The following is a 23,612-nucleotide window of genomic DNA, read 5'->3' as shown; positions in this document are numbered from 1 at the left end:
TCTGTCTTTATTTTTATTATTTTTTGTTTTTTTAAATGCGGAGTTGTCATCCGTGCAGCTTGAAAAAGTATCAAACCTATTTTGAAAAAGTAAGGAGTATAAAAGTACAGATATCTGTTTTTCAAATGGAGGAACTTAGAGTAAAAGTAGTCCGAAAAATAAATAAGTAAAGTACAGCTAGAGGTAAGGGGATCTGTTCCCACCACGCGTGGGGTGCCAACGGTTGGTGGTGAAGATGTGGTTTGACGCAGGGTGGCGCAGTTCCCTGCCAGGTACCTTTCCCACCCTATAGGTGGGTACACTTATACCCATGCTGCTGCTGCCGCGGCTGCTGCTTCATCGCCTCGCTTCCGTGCTGCTGCCCACTGCTCCTTCCTCCTCTTCCTCCTCCTCCTCGCAGGGGGAGCTGACTTGATGCGCATAATAAATTACCTCTGCAAGATTGCCCCCACCTCCCCTCCTCCATTTTTTTTTTTTTTTTTTGTTTTTTTTTTTTTGGTCCAAGCCCGATTTGAAAGCTGCGCGCGTTGGACTGGAGACCGTGGAATGATTTCAATGTGATTCAGCGCCACAAGCAACGTGGGTGTTGTGCGTGCATGTGAGCTGTGTGTTTGCGTGTGTGTGGTGTTTTCCTTTTTTTTTTTTTTTTTTTTTTTTATTCATTTTCTGCGCGCGTGTGTGTGCGTGTGTGTGTGTGTGTGTGTGTGTGGAGCAGAGGAAGAGGTGGGAGCAGCAGCTATGAAGCGCGTGTCATCTCTCCTCAATTTCACCTGTATGAACGACCTTGCAATTGTGACCGAAATGTTCCTAAAAGGCTTTCTTTGGAGGATACATGTGTCGCCCTTTCCCTGAGAGCTGAATCTGCTCGTTGTTGGTCTCAAGATACTCTAAGATAAGAGGTAAGACACACACACACGCACACACGCGCACACACACGAAAAGGTGAGAAAACAGTAAAACGTGTACGCGTGCAAGGCTATTGTGACCGTGCATGTACGCTAAATTATTTCCACTGTGATATAGTTCTTTTAATATTTATTGCATCTAATAAGGCTCACCAGCTCTTGCCTACACTCCCGAATTGCCTCAGTCAGTCGTCATTTACTCATGTATTGAATCATAACGATAATACAGTGTGGAATTGTTTATTATTGAATACATTGACATGCTGTCATTGAATATTATTACAAATGAAGTTCAGTTTATTTTTGCTTTAGAAGGGCGTTTCATACCCTATAAAATTTGCATTGATTACTGTTATTCCATTTCTGGTCAGAGTGATGCATGGAGTTATATTAGTAACAGAGTGATCCAGGCTCCAGTGGTGGCTACCTGGTGTGATGCTACACTGACCGCAGCCTCACTTATGATCACCATGTCAAATACGTGGCAGTAACCCAACAGCAACACATTTCACAACCAAATCAGTCTCAGTGGATTGCATTACAAATGTTTTATGCTTAGTACAATGAAGGAGCACAATCTAATGAGATCAAATGCTAGTTATGTACTGTACATATACCTTTACAAAGCTAATACAGTTTTGGTTGACACTATCAGAGTAATAATACTGAACATTTCTCAAAACTGGATTTCTGTCTGCAGACCCAATTTACATGAAATTTAAAGTATTTTGGTCTGTGGTTGAAATGGTTTAAATGCAATTTCAAGTATTTGAGTCTAGGTTTGCAATTTTGCACATGATGTTCAAACCATTTCAATATAAGGTTAAATCTTGAACATGGAATTCTATTACGGCTGGTGACTAGTTGGGACGCCAAAGTAGTAACAGAGCGTGAATGGAATTGAGAAATCCAAATGGACGATAAACAGAATGCCCACAGCAAGCTACAGGACAAATTAGAAATAATCCAGCACCAGGCCTGGTGTGGTTGTAGGGTTTAAGACTTGGTGCTGATTACAATTACCCTCAGGCTTGCGCCTCCCTGTTCAGCTCTTCCCTTCGCTGCAAAGAGGAAAATGAAGTGAAATGCAGGGAACACCAAAAAAGAGGGGCAAAAACATTCCTTTTTTCTTTTTTTTTCTTTTTTTAACTTGTCCTGTTCAGCTGCATGGCCTTGCGGAATGGTGGATCTGTATGCCTTTTGTGCAGGAAGAGTTTTGCTGTGCAACGGGGGAGTTTGAAATACTCCCTATGCTTATTTTTTCAATATTCTGATGTTTATTGAAAATGCAGGCCACAGGATTCAAGCCAAGAGAAATGTGAATATCCACCACCCAACCTATTACTATGTTTACCAGGTCCCTGACTGCCAACCATTATCCCTGTATCATGATCGTGTGTGGTGGGGTGTCATGCATTAAAATTGGGGAGACTGGTGGGGGTGAGAGAGTTACAGGGCAGTGATGACCCATTACCGTCACCCCCACCCAGGCCAACCAGCTACCCAAAGGATGTGTGAATGTATGTGGTGCATTAAAAATCCCCGGTGGAAAGGCATGGCGGGCCAGAGAGCAGGCCGGAGTGCCGGAACACCTGGCCGAGTGTCCTCCCCAACCCGACACTGCCCTCGCCTCCACAGATGGGAGTATGGTGCATTAAAACTCGACGACAGGCAGGGCAGAGAAGGGGGGGCGACCAGACCGGAAACCAGCACAGATGTGCCAGTACCCGGCCGTGCACCCGCCCCATCATGCCTCGTGCCAGTCCCCCAGGGGACCCTGAATGAGATGTGAATGTGCCCAATGTGTAAAGTATGTACAGTGTGAGTAATAAAAATATCCAGTGTGTGTGAAGTAAGAGGCTGGAGTCCTGCCAGTCCACCCCAGCTCGAACAGCGAGTGGAACAGGGCACAGAAGGCGGGCCTGTCCAAGGCAGAAAACTCTGACACCCTACCACAAGCCCCAAGTCAGCCGGGGTCCCCACACAACAGCTAGAACATGACAGACTTACTTGAGTCAAATGTTGTATTTCAAATTTCTAGTATTTTACTCCTGGGTTGAAATTTTGTATCTGAAATTTCAATGAGGACCACATTAATACCTTTCTGATATCTAGTGAGTTTGATACCACGCATTATATTGTGCAGATGTACAACTTGTACTTGTGCTTCTTTAAATGGACCAAGGATAGATTGGGGGTGGGTCAGGAGAAAAATAAACACGCACATCAGCCTAATGTATTTATTTTTATAGAGTGTCTTTGATTGGCACTATGCATTCAGAAATGCATTTGGTAAACACACGCACACACTCACATACAGACACACACACGGACATTCAGTAGGTAATTGCATACTGGTATGCCACCATGTCAGCTGAAATAGCTATGATGAATGCAGCTTAGGCCTTCATAGCAAGTGGACTCCCACTCTTCCAGCTGCCCTGTTTGTTCAAGCATCACCCTATTGGGATGCTGGCAGAGTGAGATGGAGGTGGTGGATGTCACCATCTTCTGTTTTATGTAATTTAAATACTGGAAGGAATGTATACACTCCTTGGTGAAGAGTGATTCACACAGTGAAGCTTTCACACCACCTTGCATTGCCATCATCATTAGCACCATTATTCAGCGCAAGCTCCGAATGTGCGTGGTGAGTTGGAAGCATTGGCAACAGTGCACATGTGACATTTGAATCACTAGTCTGCTCCTGCAAATGCTAATTTCAGTTTGACATGCGCATCTGCATTTTATTAGAGATTTATAAAAGAGAGGACCACGTGGCATTTGTGCATACAAAATGCCATCCTTGTCAAAATCCCATTCCAAGTGTACACATGCAAAGTAGGCAGGGCGTGTATTACCCAGTGTGCCCTACACACACACACACACACACCACTCCTCAGTCTCTCGGTGCCAACCGACTGTACATTGTGCTCCCACCACTGAGTTACGGACATGCAGGACTCTTTGCAGGGAGGAAGGAAGCGTAAAAATCCAATTTGGCCGACTTTGGAGGGGGAAAAAAAGGCCGGAGTGCACATGAAAGGTGCGAAGAAAAATCCTAGCTGAGACTCCACGTGTCTGACTTGACATCCAAGGCAGCTGGCAAACAATTAGACCCTCTATAAGTAGTGCTGTGAACCAGGCTCTCTCAGGATTAGACCACAAATGAGCCACACATCACGGCTTATGTCTTCTAAATGGAAAGTGAGTGTATGTTTGGAGGCACAGCATTGTTGTTGCGCCTGTGTGTGTTCTCTGACATTTTAGCAGATTGGTGTTGATATCTATCTGTGGGCCTTAATACATCATGAACCCCTCTCAAAGACATTAATTCATTCTCTGCATTTCAGCACGTCCCCAAGTCAGGGGCACACTCAGTGGCACTTTATACAGTATGAAAAAGGAATTGTGACAGACTTGTCGACAAATGGGCATAATAATTGATAAACATTTTGTTATATGTGGAATACATTGTTAATTACTGAATCAGTCGAGGTTAAATGGGGTGCACTACTTCTGCACCCAGCAGAGGCACTGTTGATGTAATCTCAACTTGTTTGCGGTCTCAAGAACACCATGATAGACCTGGGAACATGAGCTGGGTACAAGCATACATTGGCAATGGAAACGCCTTCAAGTAGCGTTACCCTTCTCAATTCAGCACTGTTTCGAAAAAAAAGTTTGAAAATTTAGAGAGAAATCCCTTCTAAAAAAAAAAATAAATAAGGCTCCCAAAGAAACAATTCGACCAAACAACGGCTTGTAACTTGTAAGTTTGGGCACTCATAAGTTAAGGTACCGCTTTATATTATATGAATGGCAACAGGTGGCTATGCAGGTAAAATGTACCTTCTGTCATCTAGTGCAAGAGCAATTGCTCTGCCTGTCATTATTTATCACCGGCATAGACAGATGAATAAAGTGACATTATTTGTAGTGAATAAATACTAACTTTCGGAATTAAGTGAAACTGGATATTTTCCCACTGCACACCTGATGATCTTTCACGACACTGTTTTAAAGGCACTTTTGGAAATCACACAGGCAACTCCAATCTATTGTGAATTGGGCACAGCATTCACGTTAACGCAGCCTCTTACTGCAAGGCAGCTTTTGTTAAGCTTATGAAAATATTGCCATATGGCTAGCTATGCCCGCTAGGCTGTTTGAATGACGCTGATGACGCTACACCCCTGCAACAGGAACAGAGAACACTCCAAAGGCATTATTATATTTACAATGTTTTCTCACATATATTAATTTGAGAATTAATCATTTATTTGTGCGGCACGGTGGCCGACTGGTTAGAGCGTCAGCCTCACAGTTCTGAGGACCCGGGTTAAATCCCTGGCCCCGCCTGTGTGGAGTTTGCATGTTCTCCCCGTGCCTGCGTGGGTTTTCTCCGGGCACTCCGGTTTCCTCCCGCATCCCAAAAACATGCATTAATTGGAGACTCTAAATTACCCGTAGGCATGATTGTGAGTGCGAATAGTTGTTTGTTTCTATGTGCCCTGCGATTGGCTGGCAACCAGTTCAGGGTGTACCCCGCCTCCTGCCCGATGACAGCTGGGATAGGCTCCAGCTCGTCCGCGACCCTAGTGAGGAGAAGCGGCTCAGAAAATGGATGGATGGATGAATAATTTATTGGTGCAAAGTATAAACTACATATTGGTGGCGTTGGCGGATTCCCCAATGTAGTCGCCAGTGTGCAAAAACAGAACCTCATGTCTGTGTGTACACCCTACTCACTTACCTTAATACAGTGTTCAATATTTTTTGTTGTTGTGTGTGTGTTTGACATTTCATAATTGCATCATTACTCACTTCATCTGCCCCCACTCACCTTCTGCCATACGCAAGCGCATGGCATTTTGCAAACACATGCTCCAAGGAGACAGACGCTTGTCCTTGATTACGGACCCAGGTGGAATGGCTTCCTCCTGGGGCTATCCAGGTCCACGGCAGAATGTACGGAAGACACATTTTGCCACTGTGGATACATCTAATTGATTGGATAGCACCCCATTGTAAGGGCCAAGTTTCCTCAGGCTGCCAGAAAGAGAATCTGTCCAAGTGACAGATGAGCTGTGTTGCGGGTCGCTCCCCTAATAGTTGAACATTACCACAGGTCCCATACACCTGCGGTATCGCCCTATAAGACACCTCTGGGTGCACTGTGACCACAACTAAGATAGGAAAAGCAATCTCTTATCATGCTTGAAGTACCTATTTCATTTTATCATTCTATTCAAAATGTACGCTTCTTCTCTGTGCTCCCAGATTAGGTTATGGAAACACATGAAACTGTAAGCATCACATAAAAATGATTGGCTGCTGAGTTTGGCATTTTAAAGCAAAATTATAATTTTGAAACAGGTCAAGCGCTGTCTTGCCAGGATCACAAGTGCCATTTCAAAGCTTATTGGATGAAAGTGTCATTTGCCCTTGGTTGCCAAAGATGACGTTGCCATGGAAACAGCTTCTACTCTTATCGATCATCGAGTGTTTGGCAGGTAAGCCGTACTTGTATTTTTTTTTATAGGAGCAATGATTCTCTCCCATTTAGACATTTACAGGTGCAGGATGCTCACTGAGGAGATGGAAATCATGTCATTGTCCGGGAGGATCGGCTTACTGGGGGAAAAAGTCCTCTGTATTGACATGTACTCACGACAAACACCACTGCTCTTCATCCTCCTCTTCATTCCATTTAGCTGATGAGCAGTCATTTACTGTTGTCCAGTACTTCTGTTTAGCCTCACACTGATAAATTAGTTTTCTTCTGCTATGGCGAGTTTGGAACCTGGGCCTTCACTGACCTAATCCACCTCTGAACAACACCTGTTAAGAAACAAATAATAAATAATGTACAAAAAACGCTACACGTGTATAACTATGTATGGCATTAAATAAGAGACAATATAGCAGTTCACAATCAATATTTATCTGGAACCCCAATTCCAATGAAGTTGGGACGTTGTGTTAAACGAAAAATAAAAACAAAATACAATGATTTGCAAATCATGTTCAACCTATATTTAATTGAATAGACTACAAAGGGCGGCGCGGTGAAGACTGGTTAGAGCGTCTGCCTCACAGTTCTGAGGACCGGGGTTCAATCCCCAGCCCCGCCTGTGTGGAGTTTGCATGTGCTCCCCGTGCCTGCGTGGGTTTTCTCCGGGCACTCCGATTTCTTCGCACATCCCAAGAACATGTGGTAGGTTGATTGAAGACTCTAAATTGTTTGTAGGTGTGAATGTGAGTGCGAATGGTTGTTTGTTGTTGTATGTGCCCTGCGATTGGCTGGCGACCAGTTCAGCCCGATGATAGCTGGGATAGGCTCCAGCACGCCCGCGATTCTAGTGAGGAGAAGCGGCTAAGAAAATGGATGGATAGACTACAAAGACAAGATATTTAATGTTAAAACTGATAAACTTTATTGTTTTTAGCAAATAATCATTAACTTAGAATTTTATAGCTGCATCACGTTCCAAAAAAGCTGGGACAGGTGGAAAAAAAGACTGAGAAAGTTGAGGAATGCTCATCAAACACCTGTTTGGAACATCCCACAGGTGAACAGGCTAATTGGGAACAGGTGGGTGGCATGATTGGGTATAAAAGGAGTTTCCCTGAATTGCTCAGTCATTCTCAAGCAAAGATGGGGCGAGGTTCACCTCTTTGTGAACAAGTGCGTGAGAAAATAGTTGAACGGTTTAAGGACAATGTTCCTCAACGTACAATTGCAACGAATTTAGGGATTTCATCATCTACGGTCCATATTTTCATCCAAAGGTTCAGAGAATCTGGAGAAATCACTGCATGTAAGCGGCAAGGCCGAAAACCAACATTGAATGCCTGTGACCGATCCCTCAGGCGGCACTGCATCAAAAACCGACATCAATGCGTAAAGCATATCACCGCATGGGGTCAGGAAAACTTCAGAAAACCAATGTCAGTAAATACAGTTCGGCGCTACATCCGTAAGTGCAACTTGAAACTCTACTATGCAAAGCAAAAGCCATTTATCAACAACACCCAGAAATGCCGCCGGCTTCTCTGGGCCTGAGCTCATCTAAGATGGACTGATGCAAAGTAGAAAAGTGTTCTGCGGTCCGACGAGTCCACATTTCAAATTGTTTTCGGAAATTGTGGACGTTTCAAAGAGGAAAAGAACCATCCGGACTGTTATGGATGCCACGTTCAAAAGCCAGCATCAGTGATGGTACGGGGCTGTGTTAGTGCCAATGGCATGGGTAACTTACACATCTGTGAGAAGGCACCATTAATGCTGAAAGGTACATACAGGTTTTGGAGAAACATATGCTGCCATCCAAGCGTCTTTTTCATGGACGCCCCTGCTTATTTCAGCAAGACAATGCCAAACCACATTCTGCACGTGTTACAACAGCGTGGCTTCGTAGTAAAAGAGTGCAGGTGCTAGACTGGCCTGCCTGCAGTCCAGACCTGTCTCCCATTGAAAATGTGTGGCGCATTATGAAGCGTAAAATACGACAACGGAGACCCCGGACTGTTGAACAGCTGAAGCTGTACATCAAGCAAGAATGGGAAAGAATTCCACCTACAAAGCTTCATCAATTATTGTCCTCAGTTCCCAAATGTTGATTGAATGTTGTTCAAAGAAAAGGTGATGTAACACAGTGGTAAACATGACCCCGTCCCAGCTTTTTTTGGAACGTGCTGCAGCCATAAAATTCTAAGTTAATAATTATTTGCTCAAAACAACAAAGTTTATCAGTTTGAACATTAATTGTCTTTGTATTCAATTAAATATAGGTTGAACATGATTTGCAAATCATTGTATTAACACAACATCCCAACTTCATTGGAATTGGGCTTGTAATAACATGGCGAAAACATCAAAACTTTAAATAAAATATTAAATAGTTTCTGTTCTTCACCACTCACCAGCGATTTTTACTGCGAGACAATATGTTGATTATTGTGGGTGTAATTTGTTGTGGTGTTAATTGCTCTGTAAGGCAAGGCAAGTTTATTTGTATTGCACCATTCATGCACAAGGCAAATCTAGAGTGCTTTCCAGCGGTAAGTAAATGATTAAAAAGATGATTGCATTCAAATATGAAAATCAAGATAAAATCCCAACATAAAAGTAGGATAAAAGATGACAAAATGGATAATCAAGATACAATAAAAAATAAAAATGGAGATGATGAAATAATATTTCGGATTCATGAAAAAGCAGCAGTGAACAATAAAGTTTTCAGGCCAGATTTAAATGTACTGACAGTTAGAGCAAATATAAGGTGTTCATGAAGTTTGTTCCATCGTTGAGAAACACAGCGCTACTTCACTTTTTTTGGTTCTGGTTCTAGAAGCACTCAATAAGCCTGCACCCGAGCACTTGAGGGGTTTGTAAGTATCAAAGGGAATTTAAAAGCATTGAATATATTTTGGTATGTTGTATAGTAAATAATGTTTCCAATATTTTGCCGATCCCATTAAGATAAACAAGGTAACCATAATATTAGTAACACCTATCAGTATGATGCGGTACAAAACCAAATACTTTTCTATCAGTGACAATCAAACAACAATATTGTCTTGTATGTTTTCATATAGCTCTTGTACTGGATATAATAGGATTTTGTTTCTAATCACTTTAACACAAAATCAATGATGCGTTTAAATATCAACATTAATTATATTTGGGATGTGGGAGGAAACCGCTGTACTCGGAGAAAACCCACGCAGATACGGGGAGAACATGGAAACTCCACACAGGCGGGGCCGGGATTTGAACCCCGGTCGTCAGAACTGCGAGGCAGATGTGCTAATCCAGTCGCCCACCGTGCCGCCCATTTTTCATAATGTGTCCCCTTTAAATGTACATTGTGGAGCACAGAATTATACAACAACTGATTCAAGAGCTACAGTACATGAGTTCTGCCAATGAGTTCAATAAAACAAATCCTGCAGAACTCCCTTGATATTCAGTTTTACTGCTCTTGACAGATAGTCTGGACAGCGGGTTGTACCATGGTCCAAGATGGAGGATGGAGCCTGGTGATCTGTTTATTCCCATAGACACCCTAGAGGAAGAGGCTACTCTAACGTGTGACGCCAAGAGTACCCCGCCTCCTCAGTACAGGTAGAAGTACATTCCATTCATTCTATTTTGTATACAATGTGTCGATTTATGTCACTTAAGTCAGCGTCCTGAGTTGAAAACAGGATTAGAACATTTTCATTTGTAGAGCACTCCAGGCTGTCAGTGGCACAAGAGACTCGAGGTGAACGCTTCCTCTCCTGAAGCGCTATCGCACCACATCACGGAAACGGTTCATCTACACTTGGCCGAGCACGCCCAGAACTTAATTTGTGCTCTGCGCACCCAGGAATAATTTTACTTTAATAAATCACAGATTCAATGTTGAGATATTTCACAGACGAATGTAATTATTCTAGACTGCTGTGTTTCTCTGAGTCCTCTTTCATTGTGCTACACGTAATTGTTATAAATTAAGGTGTTTTGACTCCTTTTATCACTTTTTCCTCTCACTTTTGACCAGTGATCATATTTATTGTTGGACTTTTTTCTCAAAATATTGCTTTTCTATTCTGGAAACATAGCCTTTTGATATGTGGGGATGTTCACGGTTTGATCACATCTTTTTTAAAAGCAGAAAACTCCTAAAACTGATGAAATACAGTTTCCAGTTTAGACACACACTAAATAATGCATTTTAAAGAGCAGCACTTTAAGGATTATTATAGGAGTTTATAGTACAGCTTAATGGTAAAGTGCTGCTGCCTTTCGTGCAGACGGCCAGTGCCCCAATACCCAGCCACTGGGTGTCAGGAAGGCCATCACTGTGGCTACCCCTGATAGGGCAAGCTGATACTCGCAACAACATTAATATGCAGTACATTCCTTTCTTATTTCAATCACTTCCCTGGATTAAATATAAATTATATTGTATATGTTCCTGCCCCTAATGTAGAGTCGTCAGTGGGTTGATGTCGTTTCATTTGCCTGACTTTGCTGCAGGCAGGGTGGGTTCAAATCCCACTCAGTGATGAATGTGAATGGTTATGTCTCTTTATATGGCCTGCGACTGCCTGGTGACAAGTCCAGGGTGTACTCTGCCTTTCACCCGAAGTCAGCTGGGATAGGCTCCAGCTCACCCTGACCCGGAAGAGGATAAGCGTTAAAAAATGGATTGCTGAATAATTACAAATATATCTGGGTGGCATGTGCTCATCCGTAACCTTTTAAGCCAGTTCACGGTTCAGGTTCCATTGCAGACCAATTACTCCTTCATCCTCCCTTAGCTTTAAGCCAATTAAAAGCTCTGATCTGATTATGTCATATCATAGCGTACTGTACAGACATCTACGTGAACAAAGTTCCATACATCCATTTCATAAGGCGCTAGTTAAAATGACTTTCTTAACTCGTTAAACATTGACTTTAATATCATATTACGACCTTGCTTTAGGCGGCACAGTGGCCGACTGGTTAGCACATCCGCCTCAGAGTTCAGAGCTCATGGGTCTCACTCCCTGTGTGGAGTTTACATGTTCTCGCTTTGCCCGTTTGCCTAGATTAATTGAAGACTCTAAAATTGTCTTTAAAATTGCCTCTTGCCCAAAATCAGCTCGGTTAGGCTCGAGCACACCTGCGACCCTAGTGAGGATAAGCGGTAGAACGAATGGATGGATGGACTTTTTTAAAGAACAAAACAACAACCCAAAAAAAACAAAAACTTAATTCTACTAAGAGTCTGATTTTTTTTTTTCCTGAAAAAAAACCTAAACGGTATGTCTTTGTTCTTGCAAGGATTAAGAAAAAACTTTAATCTCATATAGAATAATAATAAATAGTAACCTAAATTTCAATGTAATGATAATAATAAAATTTGTCAAAAAATATGAATTTTCTACATTAATACTTTTTCTCCAGTAAATGGGCAACTTCTTAATTCCTATGGCATTTATGATGAATTTGTGTTAGGATGATCAGGAGTCCTTGGACCCAAAATGCTTGAGAACCACTGTGCATCACTTGTGCTGGGCATTGATGACCTGAATGATAGCGGAGCACGTTATGTAGGCTCATTATTTCTCCCTCTGTGCCCAGGACCCGTTATCTCCATGTAGTGATTATAGGTAAAGGAAGAACGTTTCGACGTTGTGCAGGATTCTGCATGCCCTCAGCACCTCTCCGCTTCTTCTCTTGAAGTAGTAAATGGGCTCCTGTTGCTCCGTCGCCCTGCTTTCCTTTTTTCGTCTCTCTTCTTTTCCATCTGACAGTCCTGTCACTCAGGCTGTGACATGAAGTTTTCTCCGGGCACTCCGGTTTCCTCCCACATTCCAAAAACATGCATAAATTGCCCGTAGGTGTGAATGTGAGTGCGAATGGTTGTTTGTTTGTATGTGCCCTGCGATTGGCTGGCAACCAGTTCAGGGTGTACCCCGCCTCCTGCCCGATGATAGCTGGGATAGGCTCCATCACGCCCCTGACCCTAGTGAGGAGAAGCGGCTCAGAAAATGGATGGATTTCATTCATACATATTTGAAAAAAGCTTGTAGCTACAGATACAGCCCGTTCAAAAATGATTGAATCCAGTACAGCAGTGGTCCCCAACCAACGGTCCGTGGACTGGTACCGGCCGTGAGGCATTTGTCACCGGGCCGCAGAGAAAGAATGACCAATTTATATAATTTCTGTTGTATTGAAATTTGCATCTCAATGTGTTTTATTTTGAAAATTGACCGGCTCTTCTCCGACGCAACAGCTGCGCGTCCCGTTGACATGTCGAGACAGCACAGAACGCTTCCGTTTCCTGTCCCAGCCGGCTCGAACGCTTCTGTTTCTGGTCCGAGCAGGCTGGCTAACGGCGGTAGAGCTCAAAGAACAAAATCATTTCATAAACTAATTCAGTTCATTACGTTTACTGAAAAGATTTCTTTTGAACGAAACATTTGCGAACACTATATCAGGAGTCCTACTTAAAATACGGGTTTATCGCAACAATTAACTCTCATGCAGCAAGTCCGCTCTCATACAGATACAGTCGTAGGTTGCTGCTCGACACAGGCAGAACTACTTTTATGGAGTTAAAAGTCTATTCTTATTGAGGAGCTACGGAACTGCAGTCTGGTCTGGCTGCCTACAACAACTCCGACTCCCACTCCTGCATCGCGCCCACAGTGGACCCGCCACGAACGGCGAAGGAGGAAGCAGAAGCGAGGCAAGCGTGTGTATGTGTGTAGATATATATAATATAAAATATGCACGCCACAGCCAGTTCCTGAGAAAAATGCCTACTCTAAACCGGTCCGCGGTGCAAAGAAGGTTGGGGAACACTGCAGTACAGTACATTTTTTTAAGTACGGTACAGTTTATTTAATAAGAACAATTTTTAGTTGTTACTGTATGTCCAATACATTTTAATTGATATATATATATATATAGACACACACACATAACCATTAGGACGAATTGCACTTCCTTGCTCATAAATAAGGTGTTAATGTGAGTGCGAATGGTTGTTTGTTTATATGTGCCCTGCAATTGGCTGGTGACCACTTCAGGGTGTACCCCGCCTCTAGCCCAGAGTCAGCTGAGATAGGCCCTTGTGAGGATAACGGTATGGAAACTGGATAGACAGTTCTACCAGTATAGTGTGCTGTGCACTCCGTCTGGCACCGACGCACGTTGTGTTGCGAGCCGCTGGAGGTCCAGCACAATGACGTAGTTCGGTTAGCCTCACAGCCTACTGGGGAAAAATTCTTCCAGGGCAACCGGAGAGCGTCGCGTGGTTTTGGCCTCTTATGGAGCACCATTCAAGGCCACAGAAGCGCGTTGTCCGCTGAATTTCAAAGTGGGGAAAATTGCCCTGGCGCCGCGGTTTATGGTCATTATCCCGACTCAGAGGCTGCTTCACTGCAGCCCGTGAAAGCGTGTGATATCTCGGTCGCTGGAAAGGAGCCGTGAGAGAAGGAAGGTACGTTTATTTAATTGGCAGGAGAGGCGGGATTTCCAGAGCTCTCAGTGACACACCCACAGCGTCTGAAAGCTGAAAGAATGTCTCAATTCTTGAGTATTTTGAAGCCTGATTTCACATACTTTGCAATTTTTTAATTCATTCTTGCATTGTCGGGCTTGTCAACAAGACTCTTCTCTGAGATGTGTCAAAATGACAAGACTTTGTTTTCCTCCTGTTTGGTTGCACTTTAAAGGGAAGTAGAAGTAATAGCTAGTTTTAATATAATGACACTGAGGATGACCCCCCCCCCTCAATTGTGTACCTTCCCTTGGAGGAATGGGCACCCTCAACATTTGCCCATGTTGCCAAATCGGTGAGCCGGCTCTGCCTTTAGCCCCTCCCACTGTGTGCGGTCCTAGGATTAATCTAAATACACACCAAACCACTACACCCTCGACATAAAAGACTCATTGACATTGAATGTTTTGGATTTATCCATCCATCCATTTTCTGAGCCGCTTCTCCTCACTCGGGTCGCGGGCGTGCTGGAGCCTATCCCAGCTGTCATCGGGCAGGAGGCGGGGTACACCCTGAACTGGTTGCCAGGCAATTGCAGGGCACATACAAACAAACAAACAACCATGTGCACTCACATTCACACCTACAGGCAATTTAGAGTCTCCAATTAATGCATGTTTTTGGGATGTGGGAGGAAACCGGAGTGCCCGGAGAAAACCCACGCAGGTACGGGGAGAACATGCAAACTCCACACAGGCGGGGCCGGGGATTGAACCCGGGTCCTCAGAACTGTGAGGCTGACGCTCTAACCAGTCGGCCACCGTGCCGCCTGTTTTGGATTTATTTCCCAAGTATTTCATTTTATTTATTTTTTTTTCTTGGAAGGTTAGACTTGAAAGCTTTCAGAAAGTTCCCCATTATGTCCGGCACACCTTTCATTTCCACTTAAAGGCGGCAGAATAGAGCAATTTGGCAAAGGAAAGACAACTTGTTATTTTACCGTGAAGGAGCATTGTTGAATATGGTCTGTCCTTGAACTTTCCCACAGTCTGTTTTTGAATCGCATCGAAGAGAGACACACGGCTTTGGTAACAGGGATATTCTTTGAATTTTATTTTTCAAGAAAGTAACTGAATTTACCTTTATAAGTTAGTTCAAATCAGTTAAAGTATCTCTTTTAGCTTAGTTTGTACCTGTTGTATTATCTTTTTACGTTACCACTCAGTGTGAAAGCGATATAATGTAAGGTTAAAACTAGTGCAAAAGCTCGTTCTGCATCAGCACATGCATGTTTTGCCCCATGCTATTGTTTTGGTCATAATGAGAGCTCAAAGGTGGAATAATGACACATTATTAAAATCTAATGTGACAGAGAAGACGCGATTATGTACAATATTGATGATAATATCTAGGATTCCTTCTAAAGCCTCAGTGTTCTGTTCCCCTTAAATAGCAGAGGACAGCTTTCTGTATGATACACCAAGATTAAATTTTAATGGTCCCTATGGGGAAACAGAGATTGTTGCCTCAGCAGGCAGTGATAGTTGAAAGACACTGTGAATTAAAATTGATAGAAAGGGAATAAAACTACATGCCTCCTGTATAAATAAAATATGTCTATTATGTTTTTACATAAATTAACAGGAATTGTAAATATTTGGCCTAATTGAGACATAGCTCTATAGAATGGACCTGGATTAATGGGGAAAATAGTAAACAGTGTGTTGTAATCTGACTTTAAAATGACAGAAGGAAGACCCTGTGAGGGATGCCAAGGATCCTTTGAGGAGGGGGATGCTGCACTGAACAAAATTTTTTTTTTTTTACTTTTAAGATTGCTGGACTAGCCAAGACACCTCTGAGCAATAGTGTTACTATTCAAAAGTGTTACTATTCAGACAACCTCTGCTTGTGTTTAGCGTATGGGTCATTGTCATATAATTTGATCAATAACAGTAGAGACCCGTAAAAAAATGTTTTATGCAACCCTTGTTTTATTTTGGAAAATGTCTCCCATGCTGAAAAAAGCCACGCCTTAAGTCCTATTTTCAAAATGTTCATGATTTCAAATTATAAGCATTCATAATAAAGGAAATCCTTAATGAGAGAGAAAATGGTGGTCGCCCACTGAAATACACATAGGGGCATATTCTCCAGTTGGTGTGTAAATTTTCTTTTTACGCGCTTGGCCTGTGTGTTGTCTCCCATATATGACTTTTGACCCCCCCACCCATATACCAGGCAAATATGTGCGCAACCTTCCATGAGATATGACTCATTGAAGTCTGGGGGAGGCTTCAATACCTGGCAAATGGCGTTTCCCTGAGACGTGATTGCCATAGCAATCCATTTGGAAAATGTGTACAATTTACGTTTCCCTTCAAACTCTGTCGATACAAGTGCATAAATGTTCCTAACTACTAATCCAACCCATTACACGCTTGTCTTTATACAATTGGAAAAACGATGAAGACGTAATAGTTCCGAAACGGTCACAAAAACCTACGTATTCATATCTCAAGAATCAAGACGATTTATTTATTTGCTCTACTTTTGTGTGAATGCAAAATGGCTGCCTCATCCTGGCACTTCAGCTCACGGATCCCTCTGGTGGATTGAAGCAACACAATGAGGCTTTCTGCAGTGTTATTAATGATAAAGACAGCTTGAGTGACAAAGAAGGACCATTTGCAAAAAAAAACAAAAGACAAAAAGGAACTCTGATGACACTCAGATGCATTTTTCTTAGTTTTCATGGAAAAGGCATATTAAGCAATAGAAAAAAAAATCCTATATATCCAAAAATGCAATTAGCATTTTCAGGAAACATGTTACAAATCATGAAACTCAATTTCAGACACGTAATGACATCTTCAGTATTCCCTCAGTCATTCCAATACGTGTGTTAATAACAACAAGACTGCAGGTGCTCGGTCTAGTGTAGAATAAATAAGTTTCACAGCAAAAGGGGTTAACACTGGAAATTTTTTGATGCTTTACCAAAGCCCTTTACTATTATAAAATTTATTCATAGTATTGGAACATCTATCAATTATTTTCTATAACTCTTATATGATCTTCCAGTTCCAGCAAAAAATTTTTAAACGAATTAAGTTCTAACTCTACAAGCATCAACGTATACCTGGCTCATGGCATCAAACTTTAGCCTTTATGGTTTGTTTCTTTTTTTCAAACAAAGTATGGCTTAATTATTGTAATATTACACCTTTTTGTAAAAATATATTTTTTTTTAATAATGACTTTTTAATCCATCCATCCACATCCATCCAACCATCCATTCTCTTTTACTTATCTGGAGTCAGGTCACGTGGGCAGCAGCTTTAGCAGGGAAATCCATACTTCCCTTTCCCCAGCCACTTCGTCCAGCTCCTCCAAGAGGGATCCCGAGAAATTCACAGGCCAGTCGGGAAACATAGTCTCTTCAGCGTATCCTGGGTCATCCCCGGAACGCCTCACAGGGAGGCCTCCAGGGGGCATTCCAACTAGATGCCCAAGCCACCTCATCTGATCCCTCGCGATGTGGAGGAGCAGTAGATCGACTCTGAGCCCCTCCCAGATGACAACACTTCTCACCCTATCTCTAAGGGAGAGCTCGGACACCCTGCGGAGCAAACTCATTTCGGCCACCGTGATCTTGATCTTTCAGTTACGACCCACAGCTCGTGAGGGTGGGAACAGAGATTGACTGGTAAATTAACTTCGCTTTTCGGCCTAGCTCTTTCATCAGCACGACTGACCGATGCAGAGTCCGCATTACTGCAGCTGCTGCACCAATCCACTTGTCGATATCCTGCTCCATTTTCCCCCTCACTCATGAACAAGACCCAGAGATACTTGAACTCCTCCACTTGGGACAGGATCTCATCCCTGACCTGGAGAGAACACTCCACCCTTTTCCCTCTGAGGACCATGTTCTCAGATTTGGAGGCTTGGATTCTCATCCCAACCACTTCAAACTCGGCTGGGAATTGTTCCAGCGAGAGTTGGAGATTGCGGCTTGATGGAGCCAACAGAACCGCATCATCTGCAAAAAGCAGAGACACAATACTGAGGCCACCAAACGGGACCACCAGTATGCCTCGGCTGCACCTAGAAGAAATTCTGTCAGTCAAGGTTTTGAACAGAATCTGGGACAAATGGCAGCCTTGGCGGAGTCCAACCCTCACCGGAAGCAAATCCGACTTACTGCTGGCAATGCAAACCAAATTCTGACACCAGCCGTACAGGGTCCAGCACACCATACTCCTGGAGTACCCTCCACAGGACTCCCTGATGGACGTGGTAAAACACCGTCTCCAAGTCCAAAAAGCACATTTAGACTGGTTGGGTAAACTCCTATGCATCCTCCAGGACCCTACTGAGGGTGTAGAGCTGGTCCATTGTTCTACGGTCGGGGAGAAAACCATACTGCTCCTCCTGATTTTGAGATTTTACTTTCCAACGAACCTTCCTCTCCAGCACCCCTAAATAGACATCGCTTGAGAGGTTAAGGAATGTGATCCCCCTGAAGAACACAACATCCTGTCCTGCTTCTTAAAAAGGGGCACCACCACCCTGGTATGCCAATCCAGAGGCACTGTCCCCAATGTGCACGTAATGTTGCAGAGGTGTAGCAACTAGCATAGTCCGCACAACATCCAGAGACTTTAGGAACTCTTAGCGACTCTTATCCACCCTCGGGGCCCTGCCACCGAGGAGCTTTTTTTAAACACTTTGGTGACTTCAACCCCAGAGATAAGGGATCTACTTATTTCTACTGCCTCAGACTCCCCAGACTCTGTTTCCTAATAGGAAGGCATGTTGGTGGAATTAAAGAGATATCTGAAGTATTTAGCCCACAGACTCACAACAGTCTCGAGTTGAGGTCAGCAGCGCTCCATCCCTTCTACACTCAGTTAATGTTGCACTCCTTCCCACTCCTGAGACACCAGATTCTGGACCAGAATTTCTTCTATGCCGTCTAGAACTCCGTGACCTCACTGAACTCCGAACTGGTTAAATATGTTCTTGAAATGTCAGCACAGTAGAATAGTGGTTGGCACACCCGTCGCCCTTCTGCCCTGTACTTGAGATGTGGATCTCTAAAAACAAACATTTTATTTTATTTGTCCATCCATCCATTTTCTGAGCCGCTTCTCCTCACTAGGGTCGCGGGCGTGCTGGAGCCTATCCCAGCTATCATCGGGCAGGAGGCGGGGTACATCCTGAACTGGTTGCCAGCCAATCGCAGGGCACATACAAACAAACAACCATTCGCACTCACATTCTCACCTACAGGCAATTTAGAGTCTCCGATTCATGCATGTTTTTGGGATGTGGGAGGAAACCAGAGTGCCTGGAGAAAACCCATGCAGGCACGGGGAGAACATGCAAACTCCACACAGGCGGGGCCGGGGATTGAACCCCAGTCCTCAGAACTGTGAGGCTGACTGCGCTAACCAGTCGGCCACCGTGCCGCCTTATTTTATCTGTATTTTATTTTATCATAGTTGCTATGTTTGCATTGAGAAATACAAATGTTGAGGGCTTTTTTTAATCACCAAGACAAAAATATAAAGAAACAATGGTGCGATTATTTTTTATTAGTGGGAACTTAGTCTGCAACAGACTATCTGAAATTTCTCTTTTTGGGAAGACCAGAAATAGGGCACTACAGTAGTCAATCTGACTGGAGATATAAGCATGCATTAGGGTTTCTGTGTTGGCCCGAGAGAGAATGGTGGAGACTCTGGCTGTATTCTTTAAGTGATCAAAACCTATTTTTGTTATATTTTTAATGTGTGGAATAAAAGTGAGCTTTCAGTCCAAATCATGCTATTAGCAAAAGCAACAAATAAACAGAATACAAATAGATTAAAAAGCACAGAAAAAGTTTCAATTTTAAGTAACTACGTAATATAAAGAAAGTGATGTCTAATGAACTAATTAATTTGGGTTATAGGCCAGCGCCCCTCCCATGCTTGAATGGAGAGGGGAGGGAGAGCCTCGCTGGGCACCAATCCAGAAACCAACGCACCCCTCTCTCCAGCCCCACCCCCCTCCCCTCGCATCAATCAAGAGATTCTGGGATCGAATCTATTCCCCTGTGGCGTTTGCATGTTCCCCCTGTGCGTGCGTGCGAGGATTTTTCTGCGTTCTCCGCCTTCCTCCCACATTCCAGAAACTGACGAGAGGTTCATTGAACACTTTAAATTGTCCTTAGGTGTAAATGTGAGTGTGAATGTCTGTGAATATTTTCATTCATCTAGGTCATTTCATTCTCAGGGTATTGAATCGATCGGAGCTGGACTGTTTTGGTGTCTAAAAAGAGTGTTAGTGTTTGTTTGGCTATACTGTATGTGTCTTATGATTGGCTGGCGACCAGTTCAGGGTGGACCCTGCCTCACACCCGAAATCAGCCGGGATAGGCTCCAGCTTTCCTGTGACCCTAGTGAGGACAAGCGCTATAGAAAATGAATGGATAGGTGGATTTTCTCGTAACTTTACTTTTTTTGTTATAGCTCCTTGCTTGGTGCTTAGGAAATGGATTGTGCATTTTGCCAGGGACTGATGGTGTCTTTGGCCCCACAGATGGTCGCTGAATGGGACTTTCATAAATCTAACCCTGGATCGCAGGCGGCGTCTGTCAGGGGGCAACCTCATTCTAAGCAGCCTGGACCGCTACCAGGATGTAGGCGTCTACCAGTGTATGGCCTACAACTACTGCAGGAGCAATCCTCAGCAGGAGAGCACATCTCGAGTTTGCCTGTAAGTCACTCCCTGTCACTTTGTGTCACTTTGCGTCACTCGTCACTCAGAGGTAGTGTGGGCGTCACACTCAGTCAGCAAATAATGCAGTGGCACACACAGCAATTATTTGCAATATTTATCAGATTGCCACCGCCTTAGTGTGGAGTTGCATTAAATGTTAAAGTGTGTGAGGGGGCTTGAGTGTGAAGACCTCTGACTCATCGCTTTAGACTTGATGACTTGGAATCAACCCCAATGACTTGTTTACAGAATCCAATGTGTTATGTTATTGTGCAGTCTGGGACAAAGTAAAGCACCAAATAAAGTGTTTCTTTTTGAAAAAAATTCATGGTTTACAGTATGATTCAATTCCTCACACAATGTAGATCAGTCATAAAGAAAGGAAGCAACTCTTAGAAAAATGATACTTACCATTCATGAAGGACTCTTCTCATGAAAATCACCTTTGCCATGTATCATTGGTTCCAATCAGTAAGCATTTAACAGATCCACTGCTGTGGGCTGATTTGTTGAAAACATGAAAAATAGATGCAAATGGCATAAAATATTTTTGCTCAACAATATTGCAATTACAACTTCTTAAAATTCACTGTTGGGGCCAGTGAAGAGAGCCTTAACTGCTTTTCAATGCAAATATAGTGTGTTGCTACAATTAATCCGCTCCTACGAGCATCAAGGATTATACAAAGTAAACTGTATAATATCCATGTGATGTTAGCAGACTTTAGAAATAATGGTTGAACTAAACGATTCAAAATGAATGGAGCTCTCATTAGAAACCTGACATATTTGCATACCTGTGTTGACTTGTTTTTTTTTTTTTTTGAGGGGAGTATAAAAGGAAGTTAGGCTGAAAATAAAGTTGCAAGGTTGTTTTCATGGTTCTTTCAAGCTTTCAGGCTTCCAACATGTTATGGTTTGAAACCAAAGGTGTTACATTGGACCCAAAAGCAGACTGAGACAGAAGTCGTGGGAAGGGGTTTTATTGTGAACTGTTAGTGGTCGGGAATCCAGAGGCGTGAGGGTGGTCCGTGGGAGCAGGCGAGTGCACGAGTCTGAGGATTAAGCAGGTAAGTGAGCTTGGCAGTGTGGTGGAGGCGGACGGTGTTGCAGGAGACATTAGAAGGCACTGGAGAAGGAGGAGAAGACACAAAGGTAAATACGAGCACTGGAAGTTAAATAACTTTCTTCAGTACGCAATACTCAAGCGAAGAGTCGGCCGATGTACCACAGAGGTGCAGGAATATGCTGGCGCTGGAACACTGGGACTGCCAGGCTTAAGTGCAGGCTGTGATGCATGCTAATGGTAAACAGGTGCGCAGGCGAGGAGGTGATCAGTGCTGGAGAGGGAGGGAGAGAGAGGAACAGAGCACCGCCCATGTGCTGCAGAGGAGGCTCAGAGTGCTGATCACCAGAAGTGCCCCCCTTCGACGGATGCCCCCTGGCGTCCTCCCAGGCTTCTCTGGGTGAGCCGCATAAAAATCCTCAATAAGCGAGTCATCCAGGATGAGCTGACATGAAATCCAGGCACGTTCCTCCGGACCATAACCCTCCCAGTCCACGAGGAACTGAAACCCCTGTCCCCGGTCCCCACATTCAGGATGCGTGACACCGATAAAGCAGGATGATAGTCAACGGGTCAGGGGGAGTGGAAGGGGCACGGCCGGAGGGCTGAGAACACTGGTGGAGACAGGCTTGAGCAGAGACGTGATGGATGTTGAGAGACTGGGGTAACTTTAACTGTACAGATGTGGGGTTGATGATCCTGGTAACAGGAAACGGTCCAATGAAGCGTGGTGTGAGCTTATGTGACTCTGTCTGCAGAGGGAGGTCCTGGAAGGAGAGATACACCATCTGCCAACCGCTTGTTTTTTTTTCAGCCGCATGAGTGAGAGCTGCCCTGACGCTCCTCCATATCGCTTGGATGCGTCGCATGTACTCCCTCACCAAAGGAACCGCCACAGGATGCTCGTGCTCCGTAAACAAAGGGGGTTGAAAACCATAGCATGCCATGAAGGCAGACATACCCGTAGCGGAGCTGGTGAGGGAGCTGTGGGCATAGACGATCCACGGGAGAAAGGTGCTCCAGGAGGCGGAATTGTGCATGGCAACACAGCAAAGAGCAGACTCCAGATTCTGATTTACCCACTCTGTCTGGCCATTGGTCTGTGGATGGTAACCCAAGGACAGGCTGGCTGCTGCACCCACTGCCTTACAAAACTCTTCCAAACCTGGAGAACTGGGGGCCTCGGTCAGAGACAATGTCCATTGGTATTCTGTGAAACTTGAACACGTGGAGGACAAGAAGGTCAGCGGTCTCGAGCGCAGAAGGTAACTTCAGAAGGGGCCAAATTGGACACATTTAGAGAGACAATCTATGATGGTAAGAATGACTGTGTTACCTTCAGAGGGGGAAAGGCCGGTAACGAATTCCAGGGCACAGCAGGCCAGCTGGAGGCTAATGAGAAGCCTTTCCCTGGGCACAGACAGAGCAGGCTAAGACGGGTGTCTTTAGCCAGGCTCGGCCACCAGAAGTGCTGTTTGAGGAATTGGAGGGTTGGAGTGATTCCGGGATGGCAGGTGAGTTTGGAGCTGTGGCCTCACTGAAGCACTTGAGAGCGGGCAGAATTGGGCACGAAGAGACGATCTGGAGATCCGGTTGGCTCCATTGAGCCTCCTAAACCACCCGTTCAATCTCCCAAGTGGCGGCTCCAACAAAGCAGGAGGGGGGAAGGATGAGGACAGGTTCCACAGAGCTGGAGTGAGGTGAATGGAGGCAAGAGAGAGCATCTGGCTTGCTGTTATGAGACCCAGGGCGAAAGGAGAAACTGAAGTTGAAGCGGCTGAGGAACAGGGACCAACTACCTTGGCGGGGGCTCAGAAGCTGAGCAGAGCAGAGGTAGGTGAGGTTCTTGTGGTCTGTCCAGATGATGAAGGGGGT

The 23,612-nt window shown here is 44.1% G+C and overlaps 1 pseudogene; it reads left to right on the top strand.

Annotated features, from left to right (window-relative positions):
- The first annotated feature begins 509 nt into the window (after nt 1–509).
- LOC133404964 (contactin-3-like) overlaps nt 510–23,612 on the top strand; it is an 86,471-nt pseudogene continuing 63,368 nt past the window's right edge.

This window comes from Phycodurus eques, chromosome 1 (assembly GCF_024500275.1).
Source record: "Phycodurus eques isolate BA_2022a chromosome 1, UOR_Pequ_1.1, whole genome shotgun sequence".
In the NCBI taxonomy this organism is placed as follows: domain Eukaryota; kingdom Metazoa; phylum Chordata; class Actinopteri; order Syngnathiformes; family Syngnathidae; genus Phycodurus; species Phycodurus eques.
Note: the sequence above shows the minus strand (reverse complement) of the source record. Positions and strands in the feature narration are given on the sequence as shown.